The 23092-nt window shown below is 44.5% G+C and overlaps 1 pseudogene; it reads right to left on the reverse strand.

The window, feature by feature from the left end:
- Positions 1 to 21216: 21216 nt before the first annotated feature.
- Positions 21217 to 22135, reverse strand: LOC135983574 (ras-related protein Rab-30-like; annotated as a pseudogene).
- Positions 22136 to 23092: the final 957 nt, after the last annotated feature.

Raw genomic sequence — 23092 nt, forward strand, 5'->3', positions numbered from 1 at the left:
AAGGACATTAGTCATTGAAGTAAAGTAGGCATTAACCAAAACAAACAAAAAGAATACTAAACGGCCTGATTAAAAATTCCTTCCCCATTCAGGTGCTCAATTTTTCACTCTCTTGAACTCTTGTGATGTCAGGCTCGCTAGCTCTCCAGTCGCCATAGGGGAGGGTAGATAAAACCTGATTTTCTAATGTAAAAAAACATGCAAATAAATTAAAAACCAAAACATCCACAGTCACCAGCACCTTTTCTGACCTTGTTTATACATCATAAAAAAGCTAAAAAGGGATCCTCCCCGATTTAGTTATTCCTTTGCAGGTCACTTTTAAAGGAAAGAGTCATCAGTATCTGCCTCACATCCCTGTGAAGTTCTTTTATGGGAGAGGTTGAACTCAGGAAGAAAGCACTGTTAAAAGTCTGTATGAATACACCCCCAAAGGTATTCATCCTGCTTCAAAGGAAACCTGACCTACATTTAGGAGCCTGACATTCGGGTTGGTAGAGTTTCCAGATCGAGAAGCCAAAGAACAGAGCTGGCTTGCTGGAAGGGTCAGAGCATCATAATTAGTTTACAGGGTAATTTCTGTCTCATCTAATATTTTCTTCTGAGTTTGGTAACAAAGTTGAGCTGGTTAGCATTGATTTTTCAGAGCTATATGCGTGGCATTAAGAAGTTTAATTTTCTCTTTTTTCATGGCTGCACTCACTTAATTTGTCATGATGCTATCATAGCAATGCTCCCAGTGTCAGAGTGAAAAAGCCAGAGACGGGCGAGACAATCGTTGGAGAAGGTCATAAACAGAATTGATAGAGAAAGAGGTGGAACAAATTCAAGCCTTTACACTAACTAAAAATTTATTTCCACTTATAAAATAATAAAAAAATGTTTACAAATAAAAAAAAAATATCTAAAGTGAGGATCCAAGTTCCCACCTGTGCCTGGCACAGAATGGCTATGGCTAACCCAGAAATAGAACACAGATGTCCCGAGTCCCAGTTCTGTATCTGAACCACAAGGTTTCTCCCCTTAATATTCCTTGTAAGAAAACATTGTTTTTCTAGAAATAATAGCAGTATCAGCAGTAGCTGGTTATTTTTTAAAAGTACTTTGTCCTCTGAGAAGGCAATCTAGGGACTGTTGGGGAAGGGGTGAAAGTGCAGGTTCATTCTCCTCAGAAATGCCACAGTGGAATCTAAGGCTGTGTAGACTATGGACTCAGCGGGAGAAAATACCTGTCACCCTGGTCCACTGGGATATATTTAAATATAATGTATTTAGCCCAGGCGGACTTCAGCCAATAGCATTTGTTAATAATTAGTGACATGACCAAAGCGATTTCACTTTTGCCCTCCTAACACAATAGAATTATATGATGACAGGCATGGAATAAAAACTCTTCTAGCTATGGCATTCCTGACCTGCTTTGGACGCTTTGACAATAAAAGGGAATAGGAACATTTTCCATGTTGTGGGTAATGAGGTTTCTCTTGAACTGTATTACACACCTCAGGTGAATATATAAAAAGTGGGGGACTGTTGGCAGACAATTTTCTGGAAGGGCCCCTTTCCTTAGGAATTTATTGGCTTTTAGGGCATGCTGCAAAATCCATCCAGCTGAGTCGGATGAAGATAGGATTTGTCTAGTGGAGAAGCGTGATGGCATTTTTAAATTGTAGGGCACACGACTAGTGAACACATTATATATGATCAGGTGGGAGGAAGAAGAGCTGCTGCATTAGTTGTTTTTTTCTTTGCATCTCCAATGTTCTTCTCATTTGCAATTGGGTATGGAGTCTGTGTAAAACTGAAATCTTCATCAATAATAAATATTGTCTTTTACTGTAGAATTTCATCCTCTGTGTTTGTAACTTTAAACTTAATAACATTTTAGCTAAAATGAAAGTGTCTATATGGAAGTGGTGTCCAGAGGCCTGTAACAGGAAAATGTGCTCCCATGCTATTATTTCTATAAGAGTCTGTATATTTAGGCCAGGAAGTGGGTGGGAATTGGGTCCAGCTGTTAAGTCTTTTCAGAATATATCTGGGAGTGTTATATGCACCTGCTGACGTTCTCAAATACTCCTTTAACATGTGGTCCCAGGCATGCTGCTGCACAGAAACGTAGGGCAGATTCTCTCCTACATTTCAGCTGTGCTTAGTGCAGGGAAGGAAGTGTGTCAGAGTCTGCTATGGCTCTCTGATCCTACTGTCAGACAGTGCCAACCTAGCTGCTGCCGCACTAGGGCTGTTCTAACTCATGCCAGTTTCTCTGGGTCTCCAGTGGATGCAGTGCCAATGGATAAGGGTTGCTCCACTCTGCCCCACCAGCACATATCTCTGGCCTCTGCCAGCTTTACCCTAGTAAAATTCCCTATTTTCTAATTAAGGCCGGAATCAAGGCCCTTTGCCTTGCTTGGGAACCACAAAAAGTCTGGATCTCAGGAGAGATCTGACCCATATTGTTTAATAATGCAATAGCATTTAGCTATTTATCATGAGGGACTCCTCCCCACAAGTGTTTTGATCAGCAGCCAAATTTACTAGGTTGGTTCAGAAAACAGCAGGCAAACTGGATGGAGCTTGAAAAGCTGCTCCATGTGGATGATGTCTGGGAAGAGCTCAATTCCTAATAAGCTGGAAAAAAAAAACAAATATCCATCTCCCATACTTCAGTAGAAAGAGGAGCAGGCATGTACAAGGTGGACTTAACCCGGTGGATAGAACTGATTGAAAAACAGAGGACACTTGTCTCAGTTCTAATACTGAGCTCTTCCTATTGATAGTTGCAATGAGAGAATACCTATTTGTGTTTTGCTCATCTATTGGGACCCATTATGTATATAAGAAGAAACTTGTCCTGATTTGTTTCCATCCTGCATAAAACAACCTTAAAAATCCTAACAGAATTCTTTCACTATGACTACCAATAGTAAACAGATCAGAGTTGGGGAAGGAACCAATGGGCTGTTTCTCTCACTGCTCCGCTGCCAAACAGGTGTGCAGCATGTGAAGAGCTTGACCAGCCTTTCTCCAGACTTCTGGAGAGAGTAGACCCTTACCTCTCCTTGTTTTACCTCCCTCCATCTAATCTGAGATCCCTCTGGCAACCTCTGATGAGCAGATTATAGTGCTAGGACTGTAGCGTAGCCCGGGAATGGGAGTGCAGATGGAGCATTGCCCCTTTGTGTCCTGTGTGCTGGTATTCCTTGGTAGAACACGTTGCAAAAAAGGCATCCTTCTGTTGACCTACCTGATTCAAGCACTGTTCATTTTAGACATGTGAGCCTTCTTCAGTTTCCCCTTCACATTCAGTAGCTGTGGGAAATCACTATATATAAATGTCCTCAGACGAAGGAGGAATTCAGACTACTCATTATGGACTGACTGCAAATGATGGCATAGGCTACTTTACAAAAGCCAACAGACTAGGGTTACCATACGTCCGGTTTTTCCCAGACATGTCCGGCTTTTGGGCAATCAAACCCCCGTCCGGGGGGAATTGCCAAAAAGCCGAACATGTTCGGGAAAATGCCGGCCGGGCACTTCCCCTCCCGCGGCGGCTCTGCTCCTCCCCTGACTCTTCGGCTCTGTTTAAGAGCTGAGCTGCCCGAGCGCTATGGGCTTCAGGCAGCCCCCTTGCCTCCGGACCCCAGCCGGGCACTTCCCCTCCCGGGCTCTGGCGGCGCAGGGTCCGGAGGCATGGGGGCTGCCCGAAGCCGGTAGCGCTCGGGCAGCCCGGCTCTTAAACAGAGCCGAAGAGTCAGGGGAGGAGCAGAGCCTCCGGCCGCGGCAGCTCTGCTCCTCCCGACTCTTCGGCTCTGTTTAAGAGCCGAGTGCTACGGGCTTTGGGCAGCCCCCATCCCTCCGGACCCTGCGCCGCCGGAGCCCGGGAGGGGAAGTGCCCAGCTGGGGGCGCAGGGTCTGGAGGCATAGGGGCTGCCCGAAGCCCAAGCGCTACCGGCTTCACGGTTTGCCGGGCAGCTTCCAGACCCTGCGCCCCCGGCTGGGCGCTTCCGCTCCCGGGCTCCAGCTGCGCTGGGGAAGCGCCAGCCTGGGGCGCAGGGTCTGGGGTCTGCCCAGCAAACCGTGAAGCTGGTAGCGCTCGGGCAGCCCTTTTTGCGTGGCTGGGAGTGGGAGGGAGGAGGGGGCGGAGTTAGGGCGGGGAAGGGGCAGGGCTGGTGTGGGGAAATGGGCGGGGCCAGGGCCCCATAGAGGGTCCTCTTTTTTTATTTGTTAACTATGGTAACCCTACAACAGACAAGCTTCTTGGGCAGGCCACTAAATGGGGGGTGGGGGGAGAAGAGGGAGATCATCAGGAAAACTGAGAATGCTGCCTGAGGATAAAATAAGTGACAAGATTGTGCTGTGTTAAAAAGCAGTAATCAGTGGTCAGACATTATTTGAGCCAGGTCAATAATAAAAGCTTCACACCACTTGAATCTTCATCATTCTTGAGTTCAGGGTCAGCATCTCCACAACACTCTGGGAAACACTTTGGCTCAACTGCCTTTTTCACCCCTTTAACAATGGTTTCCTCACCGGGGGTATCATTAGGCTTATAGTCATTTTCTGAATGCCCTGGCACAGAATCGTCTATGAGTCATACCCTAATGCCTTTACAAGGTCTGGAACAGTTACAGCACGGATAGGCCTGTGAGCCATTTTGAAATGTTACTCCCCATAAAGACCTACCTATTACTTACAGCCTAGCAACAATAACTTAACTAACTTAATCTACAGAATTATGCGCTCTAACTATAGAGAAGAGAGCATACACATTGGGATTGCAGGGAAAGAGCTGTGTTCTGAGAGTTATTACTAGAGAAGTTGGCATTAATGCAGGAGTTGGCATTAATTCATGTTTCATGCAGAATTCCCTTCATGCACAAGAGGACACTTCCGTGGTATCCACTGTCAAACATCAACCAGCTGTTCCCCTACTTTAGCAAAATGGGGCTATCACAAAAGCACAGCTAGCACTGTTGCAGAAGCACACAGTGCAAGCGATAAGATTCGACAACAAAAGATTGTTCTGTGTGTCTCTGATATTTAGTGAGACACACAACAGGAGGAAGTATGGTATTTGAAATAGCACTGCAAGTTAGCAAAATGATCCATTTCTCTATTAACCTTTTGGTATGAATTAATAAATCCTGCAGATGTTCTGCAGTTCAGGCTGTTCACTTACTGCTGAGTCACAGTTTCATATTGCTCTGGCATGCTCCTGCATGCCTCTGCTTCTGCAATATCTGTTGCTTTTCTGTCACTCCTAGGATTTGCTCAAACCTGCACATTTTTTTTTTTTTTAAACCAAGACCAATCTGGCTATTGTTTCAGGTTTAATTGAAATAGCGCTTTAAAGCATCAACTTTAGTGCTCAGTGTTGCCAACACAGATAGAGTTGGATCAGCAGTAGAGGTAGTGGGAAATGTTTGCAAAATTCCCTTAATATAGACAAGAGCAAAACATGTCTTTTTTTCAATTAAAGGTTGTTATAAGAGATGGAAAGAAGGGTAATTCTGTGGTTGAGACACACAATTTGCATTCCGGAGACCTGAGTTTGGAATAATACAGTATTTATTATTTTTAATACCTTGATCCTGCAAAAGATTTACCTGTGTGTGTAATTTCACTGAGTTAAGTCTTTTCAGAATCAGGGCCCAATGTTGTAAGGCACTTCACGCAGCCAATAACTCAGGCAACCAATGAGTGACTTCAGAGCACACAAGCAACAAGTACTCACATTGGCTGCCAGAACTTTTAAATCTTTCCTGGCACACACTTAATTCTGTTGCAAAATCAGGGGTTGACCTTCCTTTCTGAACAGAAAAGCAGAACTCCTCTCTGTGGATGCAGGAGACAATAATCTAGGCCAGTGGTTCTCAAACTTTTGTTCTGGCGACCCCTTTCACATAGCAAGCCTTTGAGTGTGACCCCCCTTATAAATTAAAAACACTTAAAAATATATTTAACACCATTATAAATGCTGGCGGCAAAGCAGGCCTTGGGATGGAGGCTGACAGCTCGCATCCCCCCATGTAATAACCTCGCAATCCCCTGAGGGGTCCCGACCCCCATTTTGAGAACCTCTGATCTAGACCATAGTTAGGTTTCAACTACTTTGCAATATAGACAATGATGATGTCTTATTTGTTTCAGGGAAACCAAGTTATAGCTGGGCCCCCGGGTGTAAAGAAACTGTAAGGATCTGCTGATGTTATGCAAAGTGACAGAATTGACACCTGTAGTTTGTCCAAACTCCAAAGTACATCTGTGCTGAGCTAGAGAAGGCCTTAAAACAACATTTTAAACATGCACTTGGCTTAATACATTTTATCATGCACTCCACAATCATGCAAGTGTGGAAGAGGTAGGGGAATCAGGGGCTATGTTTTCCCAGAATATGGTTAATAATGAACATAATATATGTCCTACAATTCAAAAAGCACATTTATGTCAAGATTCTAAAAAAACTGCAAAGAATTGAGTACATTTACTAATGTACACAGTATATTGGACCTGAAAAATAGGGTTTTACCCTGCAATACAGATACAGTTGGTGGGTATGGTTTTTTGGTTGTAGAGAACAAAAGGAAACAATGTTTCATCCTGAATCTTAATGTAAGAGGGCACAGCAGTGCACAGCATCCATAAAACGAGCTTACAAAAATGACTTCAGCTCACAGCTGCAGGCAGCTGATGTCTTAATCAGAGCAATCCCTCTGCTATCATCAGGCAGTGAGTCACACCACACACTGCTGCAGAACAGCTGAACAAAAGTGAGCACAGTGCTACAACATTTCTATTAAAAAAACACAAGCAAAGACAAAACCCAAAAACTCCCATAAAACACCCCATTCCTACTTCTCCCTCCAGATCCCCTCACTATTCACATACAAATGACATCAAAAGATCTTGAATCTGCTACCTAGAACATTTCCCAGTTTAAAAAAAAAAAATCACATTTGATATTGTCTGATATACAATACAGCTGGGGTTCTCAACCTTTTTCTTTCTGAGACCCCCACAACATGCTATAAAAACTCCATGGCCCAGCTGTGCCACAACAAATGTTTTTCTGCCTATAAAAGCCAGGGCTGGCATTAGGGGGTAGCAAACAGGGCAATTGCCTGGGGCCCCACTCCACAGGGGGCCCCATGAAGCGAAGTTCCTCAGCCTTTGGCTTCAGCCCCAGGTGGCGGGGCTTGGGGCCACGGGCTTCAGTCCCATGCGGTGGGGTTTCTGCTTTCTACCCTGGATCCCAGCAAGTCTAATGCTGGCCCTGCTTGGCAGACCCGCTGAAGTCTGCTCGCAGCACCCCTTCTTGGGCCACTTGTTGAGAACCACTGCAATACAGTATGCTGTACTTTATAACAAGTTACTTTTTGCTCTTTTACTACAAAATCCCAGTAAGTAAAATACATATCCAGTGGTCATCTGGATGCTATAGAGGAGGGCATAAACCCCACACCATGACCAATTATACAATACTGTGCTGATGGAAAAAATAGCTTCCTAGCCTGGGCAGTTAATATGTGTGGGCTTAGTATGCGCCAAATTCTTCTCAGTTAAACCTATGTAGCCATATTGATTCCAGCTGTTTGATGTCAATCGGGCAGCACTTAGACCCTTGGCTTTTATTTTTACTATTGTTTTGAACAATAAGACCATAGCACAATTAACATTTCTCTTCAACAGACTGTGATATGACTCACTTTCTGGTGCCAGCTGTGCAGCAAAGGAAGAGGCTGACCCTGATTAAGAAGCCAACTGCAAGCAGCTGTGAACTGATACCATTTTTGCAAGCACGCCTGGTCCTTGTCTATAAGTGATTTTTTTTTTTTTTGGTCAAAACTTTCTCTGTTGGCACCAGTGCAGCTCCATGCGTGAGAGCAATGGTCAGAGCACTAGTATAAAGAATATATCAGCAGTCACTGGTGTTTTGTATGTTGTGTAGACCTTGTTCTCAGCGGGGCTAGATGGAGCGGTGACAAAAATGTTACCAGCTACATTTCACCTTGGACATGGATCTGCTTTATTTAGAGCATGAATGCTGACCAAGGCATTGGGTATCCCCTATTCTTTTGGAAGAGGGCCAGAAGAGCTTTAAATATCAACAAGACAGCCACCATGGCTGAGCAGAAGTGACCACAGTTTAAAGTCTTATAGGAAGACACAGCAGGAACAAGAGCTCAAGAGGGATTTCAGAAGGAAACCCCCCTTGTCTGACAGTGCCTTAGATGGTATCAAAGTTAGTAATAACTGCCCTTTTCTGAAAAAGAGAAGAAGTTGGTTGAAATGAGCTGGAGGAAGTCCAGGCCTGTTTCATCTTAGGTGATGGTTGGGATTTAGCTGGAGCTGGTGGGAGGGTGATATTATCATCTTGATCCCTTTCTCTGGCCAGGACATTCCTCAGGATCAGGATGAAGACGACCCAGGGTACCAGGAAACAGAGGGGTCGCATCCTTGATGGCACAGCTCACTCCAGTAGCCTCTGTCTGTTCTTCTTTATTCCACCTCCTGCCCCCAAGTTTCTTTAAGGATCCACAAAGGGAACGGTGGGTGGAATAGCCCATCCCCTCATCATTTTGTCCACCTATTAGCCCTAATATCTGACATACCAGTTTTGGTTCACTAATTTCCAGTTCTACATCTTCTGTTTTTAATCAAGCATGATTTCAACATAGTCCTTGAATTATAGCAGTGTGACCTTTTTGTTTGGACTAATTTAGTCTCTGCCTAGTTTTCTTGCACCTGCTTATAACAATTATTGAAAACGACTTGACTGATTTTCCAAAACATTTGTTATTACAGGTTAGGGTTGCCAACCCTCCCCGTTTTGCTGGGAGTCTCCCAGAATCGGGCTCTATCTCCCGAAGGCTGCTGAAGCCAATCCGGGAAATTTTAGCCCACTTAAAATCCAGCGGCGCAGTGGGGCTAAGCCAGGCTCCCTACCTGCCCTGGCCCTGTGCCACTCAGGGAAGTGGTCAGCACATCCCTGTGGCCTCTGGAGGCAGGGGGTCTCGGTGCGTTGCCCCGTACCCCTGTCTGCAAGCACCGCTCACAGTTCCCATTGGCTGGGAACTGTGGCCAATGGGAGCTGCAGGGGCGGTGCTTGCAGGCAGGGACAGCGCTTGCAGGCAGGGACAGCACACAGAGCCTCCCTGCCCTCCCCCCCCGGGACACCGTTTGTTTCCGGGAGCAGTGCGCTATCTCTCCCCATTTGTTTTATAGGGAACCTAGCCCCCTAACTTAGGCTTTGTGAATCACAATGCTGTTCTTGCGATTTTCTAGACATTACAACGCCGAGCACTGCAATGCCTAAGTCTGTTTGTGGATCTGGGCCAGCACTACTAATGATGCAGAATCCTCCCTCACTTGCTTCACTGCAGTGTCAATACAAAATATATATGAAACCACAACTTCCCAACCCAAAGACAAGAGTTTTACCCAGTCAGTTACATTGACAAACTGTTCTGCTCAGGAGGAGAGAAAGGGAATAAAGTAACTGCTCCAATACAACAACTTCAACAGCCTTGGATTAATAACAAGGACAGAAAATTAGCTTTTGATAGGAACTGGAGCAGACACATTGGCCTCAATGGAATGATGCTGATTTCCATCAGCTGGGAATCTGGCCTTTTGCTTTGTAGCTCCAAAGCAATAGTTAAAATCTGTTTTAAACTGCTTTCTTGCTTCTTTATTCAAGTCTGGATTGGTGCCTGGGGCTTTTGGTACAAAGAAAATATACCTAAAAGGAAAAGAAATTCAGATAAACAATATTTTTGCTACAACATCTCAGATCACAAGCCATCTTGCCAGACATCAAAAGTAATATACCCTGCAGTCAGCCCTAAGTTTTCATTTAGAAGCGTATTTGAATATAGCCACTGAAAACTTGATAAATTGCAGGCACCAGTGACTCCTGTTGAAAACAAAGTAGAGAACATGAATTAACATCAAAAGCATCTAAAATCAGAGTCAGTAGGCAAAGCAGACTGAGAAATACATGGATTTAACTGAAGCTTAAGTGCAGCTGTAATTTAGTCCCTTCAAAAATGCAGGAGTGACTTAAATATTTTGTTAAATATAGTCCTGGATTTAGTGCTTAAAGTGGTCTGAAAAAAGTGGCAGGTCTATCATAATCTGGGAGCAGCAGTTTTGGTAAAACAATATTTAGAGTGTCCCCTCAGTAACACAGCTCATTTTTTTTCCTGTGTCTGAACACTTGTGATATCCCCTCCCCACACACACACACGCCTGGTTGAAAAGGGACCCTGGCGACTCCGGTCAGTACCGCTCAGTATGTTTTCTGATCTAAAACCTGCCACACTGATCTGAAATACTCAAATAAAGTAGATGTGCAGTAGGAAAAGATGCCCCAGGGACAGAATATTAAGCATTGTGTAGTCTGAATTCCTGGGGCTTATAACATTTATGGGATTGTCTGTTATGTGATCTATGCTGTCGGCTTTATCTCCCTTTCTCCTTCCTCATGGGTGATAATGTTCTGACATTTATGTAGTGATGGATATGCTCCCTGAAGCTGTTCTTGTATGTATGTTTGAGAGCAGTAAAGTGTTTCTGCTATGTTCTGTTGCTGTTTTTTGTTCTGCGGCATTTTAAACATTTAAAGATAAAGTAGAGATTTTAAATGCCTATTACATTTTTATTGTATTTTATTTTGTTCAGGCTTACTAAAATAAGGCAGCTCTATATTTCACACTGGATAACAATTTAGATGCATTTATTGTTTGGAAGTGATGTCTAAATACATTTAAGGCTTTTAATTAAGGCTGACTGAGGAATTCAGAAGCAATTTTAAACTTAAAAATGTTTTATTACTTTTCTCCTTTTAGAGTTTATATGGCTGTTTTATTGATTAGATGTTGCAGAGCTGGCTATCAAAGACGTCTGTTTACTAGTAATGGACTTTTGGGGGCATATTACCCTTTTTTAATTGTCAATTTTAGTTATATACGGTTAGGAGCCCAGAGCCCCTTTCACTACACATAAATTATGTCTACAGCAGTGCAGTACTGGCGGGGAAAAATGTCCTCCAGATACTTACAATGAGTATGTAGCCAGGTATGTTGCCAATAGAAAACATGGGACAGAGTGATATGCTTTAGTTTCTTCACTCATTGCTGTTCAAATACCCAGTTATAGTAACTTGTCTTTGGAATTAATTTACATGAATTAGAAGCGTGTCCAAGGAGGATACTTGAGCTGTAGCTCTTTTTCCCAAAACTCAGAGGTGATCAGTGTGACAAACTGACATGATCCTGAACAAATTTTATTGAATTAAATTAATCCTTATTGAATTAGGGCTAATAGCTTTGGGCTACATTGTATTAAAATACAATTGTGCCATTGTATGTACATTCTTTAGTAAGGGGCAGATACTAGCGTACTTCCTCTGGCATCAGCCCCTTGAAACCAACTCCCAGAGAGTTATGTATGTATTAGTTCAAAGTTGACTTTCCAGGCACCAACAGAATTTTGCGTGTGTTTTTAAATAGCCTCATTTTAAACTGACTCAGGGCCTTCTTCCTGATCTGGTAAACAGACATAGGCCCAGGTCCGCAGAAGGCCCCAACCCTTTGGGAAGGGTTGGAACAAGTAAGCCTGCTGAGGCCCCAACAGACTGTGCTTGCTCTAAGCTGAACCTATGATGAACTTGCCCCTGTTGGAGTTAGGATGGCATCTGTAAGCTTATTAACATGCATGTAGGTTTCTATTGTTAATATTTTTTGCAGTGCTTTTTACCTTAAGAATAAATAGGCTTCTATAGAAAGAACTGTGTGGTATTAACGGTTGACAACCACTCTGCTATCAGTCTCTGAAGAGAAAAGCAAGCGTGCTTAGGCACTTGCTCTTTGCCAGGAATAACACAGTGAAGGCAAGGAAATATCATCTCCGGAAGGGAATGAAACATGCATCTCCACCCAAGAAAGGCAATGGGTAGGGAGCCAAAACCTGAGTAAGTGCCCTTGCTGGACCACTGACAGGAAAAAAAGGTGCAGTTGCCCTGCAGTGTGACATTTAGCACCAGGATTGTAGTTCAGGTCCTTGTAGAGACAGATCTAACACTGATGCAGCTGTGCCGCTGTAAGCTCGCTAGTGTAGCCAGTGGCATAATAATAAATCCGGTCCCAAAGAGCAGGGGTAGTTATGTCAATGGGAGAATCTCTCTCACTGACATAGCGCTGTCCACGCTGGCACTTAGGTGGGTGTAACTTATGTTGCTCAGGGGATGGCTTATTCACACTCCTGAGCGACATAAGTTATACCAACATAAGCGGTAGTGTAGACATAGCCTAAGTTATAATTTCTTTATTTCACCCTTTTAAAATCCAAATGCCAAACTACTTCTCTCCCACCAAAAACTGCCCTTCTTTACAAGTCGTTATTTTGAAGCACAGTGGCATTCTTAATTACTACAATAGTGATGTATGGCTTACTACCTCTTGACACCATTTGTATGCCAGGTGGTTGTCTCAAGTTACAGAGCAGCTAGGTGCTTCTATAATAGCGCACGAAAACTTATGCTCAAATAAATTTGTTAGTCTCTAAGGTGCCACAAGTACTCCTGTTCTTTATAATAGAAGCCATTGCTCTATATTAGGTCATTGCTTTCTCTCTTTTATTTGTATGTTACTTAAGATGTTTAGCTTTTAAGTGATACAGCTATAGAATTAACCTTTTGTTGCAAGTTTTCCCCCACTTAGCCTTCTGCAAATGACAATATATAGCATTGATGCTTCATTCAAGTTTTAGAATGAGGACACTGCTGATATTTATTTTACTACAGTAACTCCTCTCTTAAAGTCGTCCTGCTTAATGTTGTTTTGTTGCTGATCAATTAGGGAATATACTCATTTAAAGTGGTGCAATGCTCCATTCTTACGTTGTTTGGCTGCCTGGTTTCTCCACAGCTGGCAGCCTCCCTACGCCCCCCGCCCAGCACCTCCCGCCCGCTGGCAGACCCTGTGAATCAGTGCCTTCCCTCTCCTGCCCCTGCCCGCGGCAATCAGTTGGCTTGCGGCGTTTAGAAGGGAAGGGAGGGAGGGGGGAGGAGCCAGGACACAGCGTGCAAAGTAAAGGGGGAGAAGGTGGGGGGGAGAAGAGGCGGGTCAAGGGTGGAGGTTTAGGGGAAGGGGTGGAGTGGGTGGGCTGAGGGTTTAGCCCCCCGCCCCTGGTGCTTGCAGAGTAGGGGAAGCTGCCCTGGAACCTAAACCCCACCCCCATTTACATTAATTCTTATGGGGAAATTGGATTCGCTGAAGATCGTTTCACTTAAAGTAGCATTTTTCAGGAACATAACTACAACGTTAAGTGAGGAGTTGCTGTATTTTAAAATAATTGACTATGCACATAGTCCCACTGAGATGAGTTAGACTAGCTTCAGAGCAAGGTACTACTCAATGTGAATAAGAGTGGCAGAATTTGGACTCCAATGAGAAGCCAATTTGGACACCACTAGCTATTAATATAACCCTACTACTTTAACTTCTAAGGTCTAGAAACCTTCAGAACTTGGGGAGTTCTAACAGAGTTGAGACCCAGGAATTAGAATTCTGCACAGATGGTATCATTAGTAAATAAAATATTTTCATAAATTAAATTTGATAAATAATTTTACATTATTATGAACTAACAAGGCTGCAGGATTGAAACAAGAAAGAAAGAAATATGAGGGAAATTAAACATGAGAGCAGTTTAAACCTTGGAGATTAGTTAGTTATCTTCATATAGGTATGGTAAGAACATTCAGTAAAACTGATGGTATCAAATGATACTTATATAGCTGTAATCAGCAGCATCTGCCCTGTGCATCATCTCTCTGTTTGAGCAATTCCCTTGCTTTAAAACCACTTACAGAATATCTACTGCAGTAGCAAGTGCCAGATGGATGCAATATTATTAGCAAAGCAGATTAGCGTGGGGGAGAGAAGTTAACACTACAGATATGTATAGAAAGTGTTAAATGATATAGGAGCTGTTCTCTCCCCATTGCATCTTGTATAATAGACTAGGGTTATCATATTTTGAGTGTCCAAAAAGAGGACACTCCATGGGGCCCCGCCCCCGCCCCAACTCCACCCCTTCCCCAAATTCCCCACCCCAACTCCGCCCCCTCCCCTGCTTCCCGCGAACATTTGATTCGCGGGAAGCCTGAAGCAGGCAGCAGGTAAGCTGGGGGTGGGGTGGGGTGGGGGGAGGAGGCGCGGCCCAGTCTGGCCCCCCCAAACGAGTGGCTCCCTCCGGCCTCGGTCCCACACCCCCGGCCCCGCATGTCCCTATTTTCCCGGACATGTTCGGCTTTTTGGGATTTCCCCCCGGACGGGGATTTGAGGCCCAAAAAGCCGGACATGTCCGGGAAAATCCCGACGTATGGTAACACTATAATAGACCAAACATGCAGACCAAACTAGTTTTTCTGTCAAAGAGCCAATAACTGCATCCATCTTTACAGATGGAACTGGCCTGTAAAATTACATGAGTTTCTTTAAAATCCCTTTTGCAACTACCTTAAAATGTAGCATAATCTCATGCATACAATAGCACTCAGAAGTGTGCAATCTTTTGAAACAAGATTTCATAATCAGCTACCTCATCTTATCAGGTGGGTATTCAAACTGCATAATTGCATTAGCAGTAGACAAGCCCTAACAAGGCAGAGTTATGAAAAAAAAATTGAAAGGGAGGATGAGTTAAAGGATTTGCAATTCAAGGCTCCACTCTTGCAAGCCCTCCTCACATTGAGCTTACTAGGAGTTTGATGCAGGGAGGGCTTGCAGAATAAGGGACAATTAGAAGGCCATTCTTTCAGAACCAAATCCAAAATCTTTCAATAGAACATTGCTTTCCCGTCTATTCTTCCTAAGACCACTCTCCCTCCTCCCATCTCCAATAAATTGTCAACTAAGCCCCATGTGGAATGAAAAGTGAAAAGAAAAACAGGGAATGAAAATATTGAAAAGAAGGCATATCAATTACTTTCATCAACAAATAGTTAGTTTACTCCAAGCCTATAAGGCAGGGGTCCCCAATGCGGTGCCCGCGGGTGCCATGGCGTCTAAGTGCGCCTGCGTACTGGCTGGTGGATGAATATCCGCCAAAATGCCACTGAGAAACAGCATCATCCAGAGGTGTCGCCGCCGAAATGCCGCCGATTTTCAGTGGTGATGCCTCTGGATGATGCTGCTTGTCGGCGGCGACGCCTATTGACGTTGCCACTTGTCAGTGGCATTTCGGCGGATGCTCGTCCGCTGCCACGGTCCTCCGTGGCGCCAGACGAAAAAGGTTGGGGACCACTGCTATAAGGACATACAGGTGTTTCTGGAAGAGGCTTTAATAACGTTAAGCATTAGTTATAATGTCTTCTCAAAGGACTTCAGAAATTCCCCACTATTTACTATCTGAATCATAACCAGCACTGAAAATGTGAATTACTGACCGTCCGGATGAACAGTGGTGCAATGTCACCAGTAAACAAGCCAAGCTAAAGAAACCAGATTTGGCCACAATGGGGAAATGTTTCAACATTTTTCATTCAGGTTTAATTTAACTTGAATTTTTAAATGTAGGTCTTAGGGAAAGGATAGAAATCAGGGTTTTCAGGTTTAACCCTAAAACCAGATCCCTTAGTTTCAGAACTAGTCCTCCACATAAAGTATGTAAGGTTATAGCACCTAGAGCTGTGAAGAACATTTACGTACTTTAATATTTAAAAGTGTCCATTTACTAACCAGAGAAAAGACAACTACTTAGTATTGCAATTCAAGAAAATCATGGGTCATTATGTTCACAGCAAGTGCAATATTATCTGGGCTCCTTATAAATATGTGAACACAAAAAGATCATGATTTCCTGCAAGAAATACTTATTCCAACGGAAGGAAGCTGAATAAATGGCTCCCCAGGAGCAATTAAATGGTGGAAGTTAATTGCTCTTCTGAGATTAAAAATCAGAACTGGCCTGAAATTCATCCCTTCACCTGTTTAAGTCAAGCCTTTAAAATTCAGCTGTCCTCTCTCACCCAGGAAGAGGATCCAAGAAAATATAAATCACCCACTTCCATACATGATTCATTCTCCTTTACTCCCATACAGTTGCTTTTCCCTTCCCATTGGATATCTAGTGCCAGCTGCCCGAGCCCACCATCATCACTGCTTAGAGCCTCTGCAAGGAGACTCTAGATCACCTCTGTGTGTGTAATGCAAGTAAGTGCAGCCTCCTGGTGCTCAGTCACACAAAGCAAATAAAGAAGCTGAGTAGAGAAAAGAAAAGGTAAGCGGAAGTAGACTAAAAGCAGTGTCATCGCTTTCGCCACTCACTAAAAATAAAATATCCATTTTGAGGTCATAAAATGAACCCAACACATCCTCTGTGGAGATAAACAAAAACAGTCTACTTCCCTGAGAAAAGTGATGAGTCCTCCATTATGCCCTACAGATGGACTTCTGTTTCTGCGTGACCAGTGGGGGGAAGAAAACCAAAGAGTAGAGAGTTCTACACTGAGAACATTTAGATCACTAGGCTCAAGTGCCCTAAGTGATCTCAACTGACATGGCTGTTTAGATTCTTAGGTAACCAGAACCCAAACCATATAGGCCTTAATAGATCAACATTACTGATCTGAATAGAAGGGCTTTTCAATCTTGCTGGCAAAGGCATAACGAGATCCAATAGATAGAAGATGAAGTTAAGACAGCATTCGTCCCCGAGCACGCGGTCACCGCTCCACTTCTCCCACCTCCCAGGCTTGCAGCTCCAATCAGCTGTTTGGCGCCACAAGCCTGGGAGGAGAATTAGAGGGGGGCCGCGTGCTCGGGGAGGAGGCAGAGCAGAGGTGAGCTGGGGTGGGGAGCTCCCACACGGCTCCCTTGGGGGGGGGAGCTGCCACGGGGGGGGTGCCTCAGGGTAGGGGGGGGGAGCGCGGAGCTGCTGCGGGGGCGGGGGCACGCAAGGTGGAAGTTTCGCCTAGGGCGCGAAACTTCCTTGCACTGGCCCTGGTGAGAGGCATAGCCAGAATCGACGGGGGAGTGGCAGCAGTCGACTCACTGTAGTGAAGACACTGCGGTGAGTAGGTCTAAGTACAATCAACTTCACCTACATTATTCATGTAGGTGAAGTTGTGTAACTTAGATCGATCTCCAGTGTAGACCAGGCCTAAGATGCCTGACTTGCTCACATACTCCGGGTCAAACTGATGGCCAGATTTGGGATTAGGAAGGAATTTTTCCTTAGATCACACTGGCAGGGACCTTGGTTTTTCTTCATCATCCTCTGCAGTGTAAGGCATGAATTGCCTAGGATTACCTGGGCATATTTTACCTAATCAATTCCCAGTCATTGCAATGGCCTGTGGCACCTTGGTCTCCCTGTTCTCTGCCTATGGCAAACAGAGGTTCATAGTCTCCTAAGGACTGAAATGCTTTAATCAAATCAGTCATTGGGTTTAACAGAGGGGGTATCTGGATGACATGTAATGGCCTGTGATATACAGCAAGTCAGAATAGGTTATCTAAGGGCAGGACCGGCTCCAGACACCAGCTTACCAAGCAGGTGCTTGGGGCGGCCACACCAGAGAGGGGCGGCACATCCGGCTCTTCGGCGGCAATTTGGCAGTGGGTCCCTCACTCCCGCTCGGGGCGAAGGACCTCCTGCCGAAGTGCCGCAGGTTGTGATCGCGGCTTGTTTGTTTGTTTGGCGAGGGGAGGGGGTGGGGTAGCTGCATGGGGCAGAAAAAACCCTGGAGCCGGCCCTGTCTAAGGGTCCTTCTAGCCTTCAAGGCTATGAAAGTATGCATTGCACTTAACAAGGAAACAGGTGTTGAAGGCCTGGGGTAGTATGCTCCATGCAGCTGGATTCTACACAAACTAATTTCCAAATGGTCTCTTAAAAAAAAAAAAAAAAAAAAAAAACCTACTCCTGCATCATAGAGTCCACTTCAGTAATTAAATTTAAAGGTGTCTCTTACATGCCCCCACCCTCTTTGGCAAGGTCAGATCTGAAGAAAGATTGCAGTCATCTGCTAGGTTCTAAAAGGGGTGAGGGAAAGACAGTGCTTTTGGTAACCACTGTCACCTGAGAATCCAGGAACAAATCACAGCTCCAAAAGCACACCCCCCCCCCATACACTGCAAACTTCAAAGGAAACACTGCACTGAAGGCCATGCATCTGCCCTGCATATCTCAGACTCTACAATGTTTTTGAGAAACACCATAGAAGTTGCTTGTGAACTGGAAGAGTGCTATAATCCTTTGGGGAGGCAAAGCACCAGCTGCATTATAGCAAGCAGTAATACACCCAGCGATCCATCTCAACAATCTCTGTGTCTTAATCTTTCTGTGATAGAGAGAGTCTAGGTGATTTTTGAAATTGCTTGTTCCTATCCACATAGAAGGTCAATACCAGTAGATGAATAGACTAGTTAAGATGCAAATCTGATAGCACCTTAGGTAAAAAACTTGGGTTCACGGGCATCGGGAGATCTTGTCCTTGAAAAACATTGTAAATAGGTCTGCCATCAATGCTCCAATTTCTAATTGTGATAGCTATTAGAAAGGATGCCTTAATAGATCAGTGAAAGAGCAGGTTGCCATAGGTTCAAATGGAGGTGCCATAAGGCATCTAAATACCAGGTTGAAATGCCAAATTGCAGCAGAATCCTTTATCCCCAAGATAAGATTCCACAGATCCTTAATAAATCTTGAGGGCACAGGGTGTGCAAAACAGAACCCCTCCCCCCCAGTAGGGAATGAAAAGCTGATATCACAGGAAGATGAGCCTTAATGGAGCTAAATTAATACACCCCTTTTTTAAATCCAGCAGTTAATCCAAGATGGCTGACAGCAGAAAAGATTCAGGCACAAGGTGCTGCCAGTGACACCAGTGGTTGAACCTCTTCACAATTTCTGAAGGTAAGTAATTCAAATTGACTCTTTTTTACTGTCTAATATTACCTGTGCTCCTGTCGAGTAGGTGGATTCTAATTCTGTGAATGATCCAGGAGCCATGTTTAGAAATGTAGGACGCCTAGGTTGAGGTGAAGCACACCACTTGCATCCTGGGAGAGGAGATGAGGGATGGTTGGAGGCTTGACTGGTTAGGGACACATTACTCTCCTTAATGTCTGGGAAGTGTTATTTATGCTCCTGTAAAAGATGTTCAATAAAGGATGCAAACTTGTAAATCATGTAGTCATACTTGACCATGATCATGTGATAGTTTACAATCTGAAATTGGGAGGGTCACAGATGAGTAGGCCTTCTCTCCTAAAAGATCTAACCTTGTCATAAGGAGCAGGCCTGGAGTAATGTTGTCTACCCTGCTCCTTTATGGCATCCACCAACAGGGAATTAGGTTGGGGTGATCATTGCATAAACAGACAAAAAAGATTCGTAACACTTGTTGCCATTTTCACACACATTTGTATGCTAGCTTCTCCAGCAAGAACTCTAACTACACCTTGTTTCTCAAATACATTGGCCTGCCATCTAAAACTATGCTCTCGCTTTGAACCCTGATACATGATCAATGCAAGCACAATATTTTGGTCAGATCTGATTTGCTTTTAACTTCATGTAACAGGGTGGGGGAACCCCATCCAGTGAGGAGTGAGTATACCCTGTCCTCCGAGCCATCCTCTACCTCAGGGCAGCGAGGCCAAATGGCTAGAGTCTATATAATTGCCTTCACCTCCGGGACGATATGGCCTAGTGGTCAGAATCGATACAGATGCCCTGTCCCTCAGGGCTGTGTGGCCCAACAGCCAGAGGCAACAGGACTGTCCAGCCTCTCGGGGCTGTGTGGCCCAACAGCCAGAGGCAACAGGACTGTCCAGCCTCTCGGGGCTGTGTGGCCCAACAGCCAGAGGCAACAGGACTGCCGTGCCACTTCGAGTCAGCAGAGTTGCCCCTATCCGCAGAGCAGTAAGGTCTTGCAGCCAGAGCCAACGGGATTGCCCTTATCTGCAGAGCGGTGAGGACTTGCGGCCAGAGCCAATGGACTGTCACCTTGGGTGGGGGATGGCAGCTGCAGTAGGGTACCCAAGCACATTCTGCTCCACCAAGTCCCAGCCCAGAGCTTTAACACCCTGTCACTGAGTCAGCAGGGCTCCAACTGAAACACGTCCACTACCCACAGGACCATAGCTAGCTCCCCCCAAGACCACTTCCTACCATGTCTCTCGGAGCAATAGTTGGGGTGTCGTCTGGGTCTCTGGGCGTGCGCGGTTCCCGGTGACTCTGATCCCTTTTGGGTGTCTGTAGGTACCTGAGCGTCTGTCTGGGTCTCAGCACCTCTGGCTTCCACAGTCAGGTGTTCCAGCTGCTCCCAGGCTGGGCCTGTGAGGTGCATCCTTCCTCTTTGGCGGTCAACTTGGACTGAGTTGGGCTGCTCCCTTTTATACTAGTGCTACACTTGCAACGTGTCCTGTAGGGGTGTGGCTTCTTCAGCCCACAACGAGGAGTTAACCTTTCCCCATCCAGTGTGGGGTGAGTGCACCCGGTTACACTCCATCAATAAGTACGCTCAAAACTAGTTCATTAAATTAGGAAATTATTGCTTACAGAGCTTTTTTGACTCAAGGGGTGGGGGGGAAAAAAAAAGTCTCTTCACTCCACACCTGACATCAAAGCAGCAAAGTCCCTAACTATTTTATGTGGCTGAGAAAAATAGGCAATATTTTATGGATAGTGCTTGTTAGTGTACTTTCATTAATTACTCAAAGTTACACATTCAGAGGACAGTAATGTAATCAAACTATGTTTTGTCTCTGAAATATTCAGGTGAACTGCTAGCACCAAAAAGAATGATAGAGCCGGTATCCATATCTTTTTCCAAATTGTTGTTTGCTTGGAAATGTTGATATATTTCGTTTTTAAATTCCAACTTCACGAAAGTGCCTGCAGATGAGAGATATAACACACTATTTCAAAACTTACAATTGAGTCCTGAATTGGGATGCTATGGGCACACGTCATACACACATTCAAAGCATTCATTTGGCTGCCTGCCTGGAAGAATGCCAGTATAATCCAAAGATTAAAGTTCATCTTAAAAAAAAAAAGGATGAAACATGTGCTGCACAAGAGATCATGCATTCTTCAACATGAAGGGACGCTGTTCTGGTCAGCGACAGAAAGTGACGCAGCAGCCCATGCTCTGGATTTTATCAAGAGCCTTGTGCAAACTTTTTCCCCTCACCAACTCCAGAGACTGCAAATAAGATTAAACCATATTATATTCTCCTGTAGGCAGAGCGGCCCGCCTGCTTTAAGATTGGGCACCAGACTTAGGTGAGAGTCAGATGGGTCCAAGTGGCAGAAATTATCTCCAACTAAGAAATCTCAGCAATAAGCCTCTTGGCTCATTTTGGGTGGATCTCAGGACAGCTCTTAATTCAAAGTTACAGCAAGTCAAACAGCGGATACTTTCCCCCGGTCCTAGTACCGGGGACGCCACATTGTTTACAAGTGTGTTCTGACTTGCCTTGCTGATCAAATGACATGCTAAGTACACAGAGTTTTTCCACATAACCTCTGCTAAAAAAATTAGGTAATCAGATACTATATGTTTTGGGCCTCTGGAAATCCTTCAGTTCTTTGTGGGGAGACTTTTCTTTTTTCAGCTAAATCAACCATTTACCCACTAGCAGTTATGATTTTATTGCTGGCATTCTGTTCTATTTCTTTCAGCCATTCAGGAAGGCATTGGAAGGATTCTTCACAGGTTATGTTATAGGGCAATATTAATGCATTAGTTCAGAGACAGTAACTCTGCGTAATGGACCAGAATCTCTCCTATCCTGCTGTGTCCTAGATCTGCAGCTTCACTTTTCCACCATTTATCTTCACAGTCTTAATCATAAAGTGAACCCTGATAGCGTCTCCTTGACCTGGTGGGAAAAGTGAAAGCAAATTGTCAGACTAAGCAGGTTTTCCCCATGCCAGTGTTGCCAATTAAAACAATTTTGAACAGAAAATCATGATCTGCAGTACTCATTTACACAGCTGGATTTAGGATTTTTTTCCTCATGCCTTGCAAGACCATAAAACAAGACAACGTAGGAATCAATCACCTACACACTTTATTTTCAAGATTTACTGACAGCTTTTTTAAACGTTAATACAAAAAGCCAGTCAACACCTTCAGCAAATAATACATTATATCGAGTTGATTAATGCTAATTACCATGCATCATAGCCACAAAGTTAAAAATTAACTCTGGGAAAACAAAAAAATCTGAGTTCATGGACTGGAACATAATATTTTTAATTCACTTGTTTATAAAAAGTTGGTCATGCAATGGCAGGAGTTGGCCTAAGTGTCTTTGCTGGATCCAGGAGCACTTGATTAATGGTTAGCGTAACCCTGGTGGGTGTCACCAACTGCAAGGAGTTTGTAATGAGCCTTTAACCTCCTCAAGAGGTATCTGGAGGACGTCTGCCACCTTCTTCATAAGGTCCTGGAATTGACAAAAATAGTCGACCACCGATAGTGGTGGAGGCATGACTGCCTAGTGGGAGGCAAAAATGAAATAGAGGTTAGAGGGGGTAGCCTCTTTGTCTGCCCTATCCTCCAGTTCCTCAAAGGTCTCCTTGAGTTGGGGGTTTGGTGGAGGAGACTGTGTGATCCTAGTTTCCTTGTGCAGTTAAGCTGGAGATCTAGCACAATTGCTGCAGATAACGCCACCTAATGACCCCAGGATGGCCATTGGAGACACCCATATGGAAGATGGAGTGGTACCCAGGACTGACCCCACCAACCATTATGTGGGTGAGGTCTCTATCAAAGTATGGGTTTGTGTAATGATGTGAAGGGGGACCCCACACTGATGAGGAGACTGACTGTCTCCTTCATCCACCTTCTCAGTGTCCTCCAATGAGGCAGCACCAGTAGAAAAGGGGAGAGAATCCTGTCGTACCAGAAAGCAATAGTAGTCTGGAGACTGTTGTCTTAGTACTGAGGGTGTTTGGTACCCATAAGCAGTGGGGACTCTGGCTGATTTAACACTGACAAGTCCCTTGAATAATGGAATTCCTGTGGTACACCAAGCAAGATAGTATTGACGCAGCAATT

Source organism: Chrysemys picta, chromosome 5, assembly GCF_011386835.1.
Source record: "Chrysemys picta bellii isolate R12L10 chromosome 5, ASM1138683v2, whole genome shotgun sequence".
In the NCBI taxonomy this organism is placed as follows: Eukaryota; Metazoa; Chordata; order Testudines; family Emydidae; genus Chrysemys; species Chrysemys picta.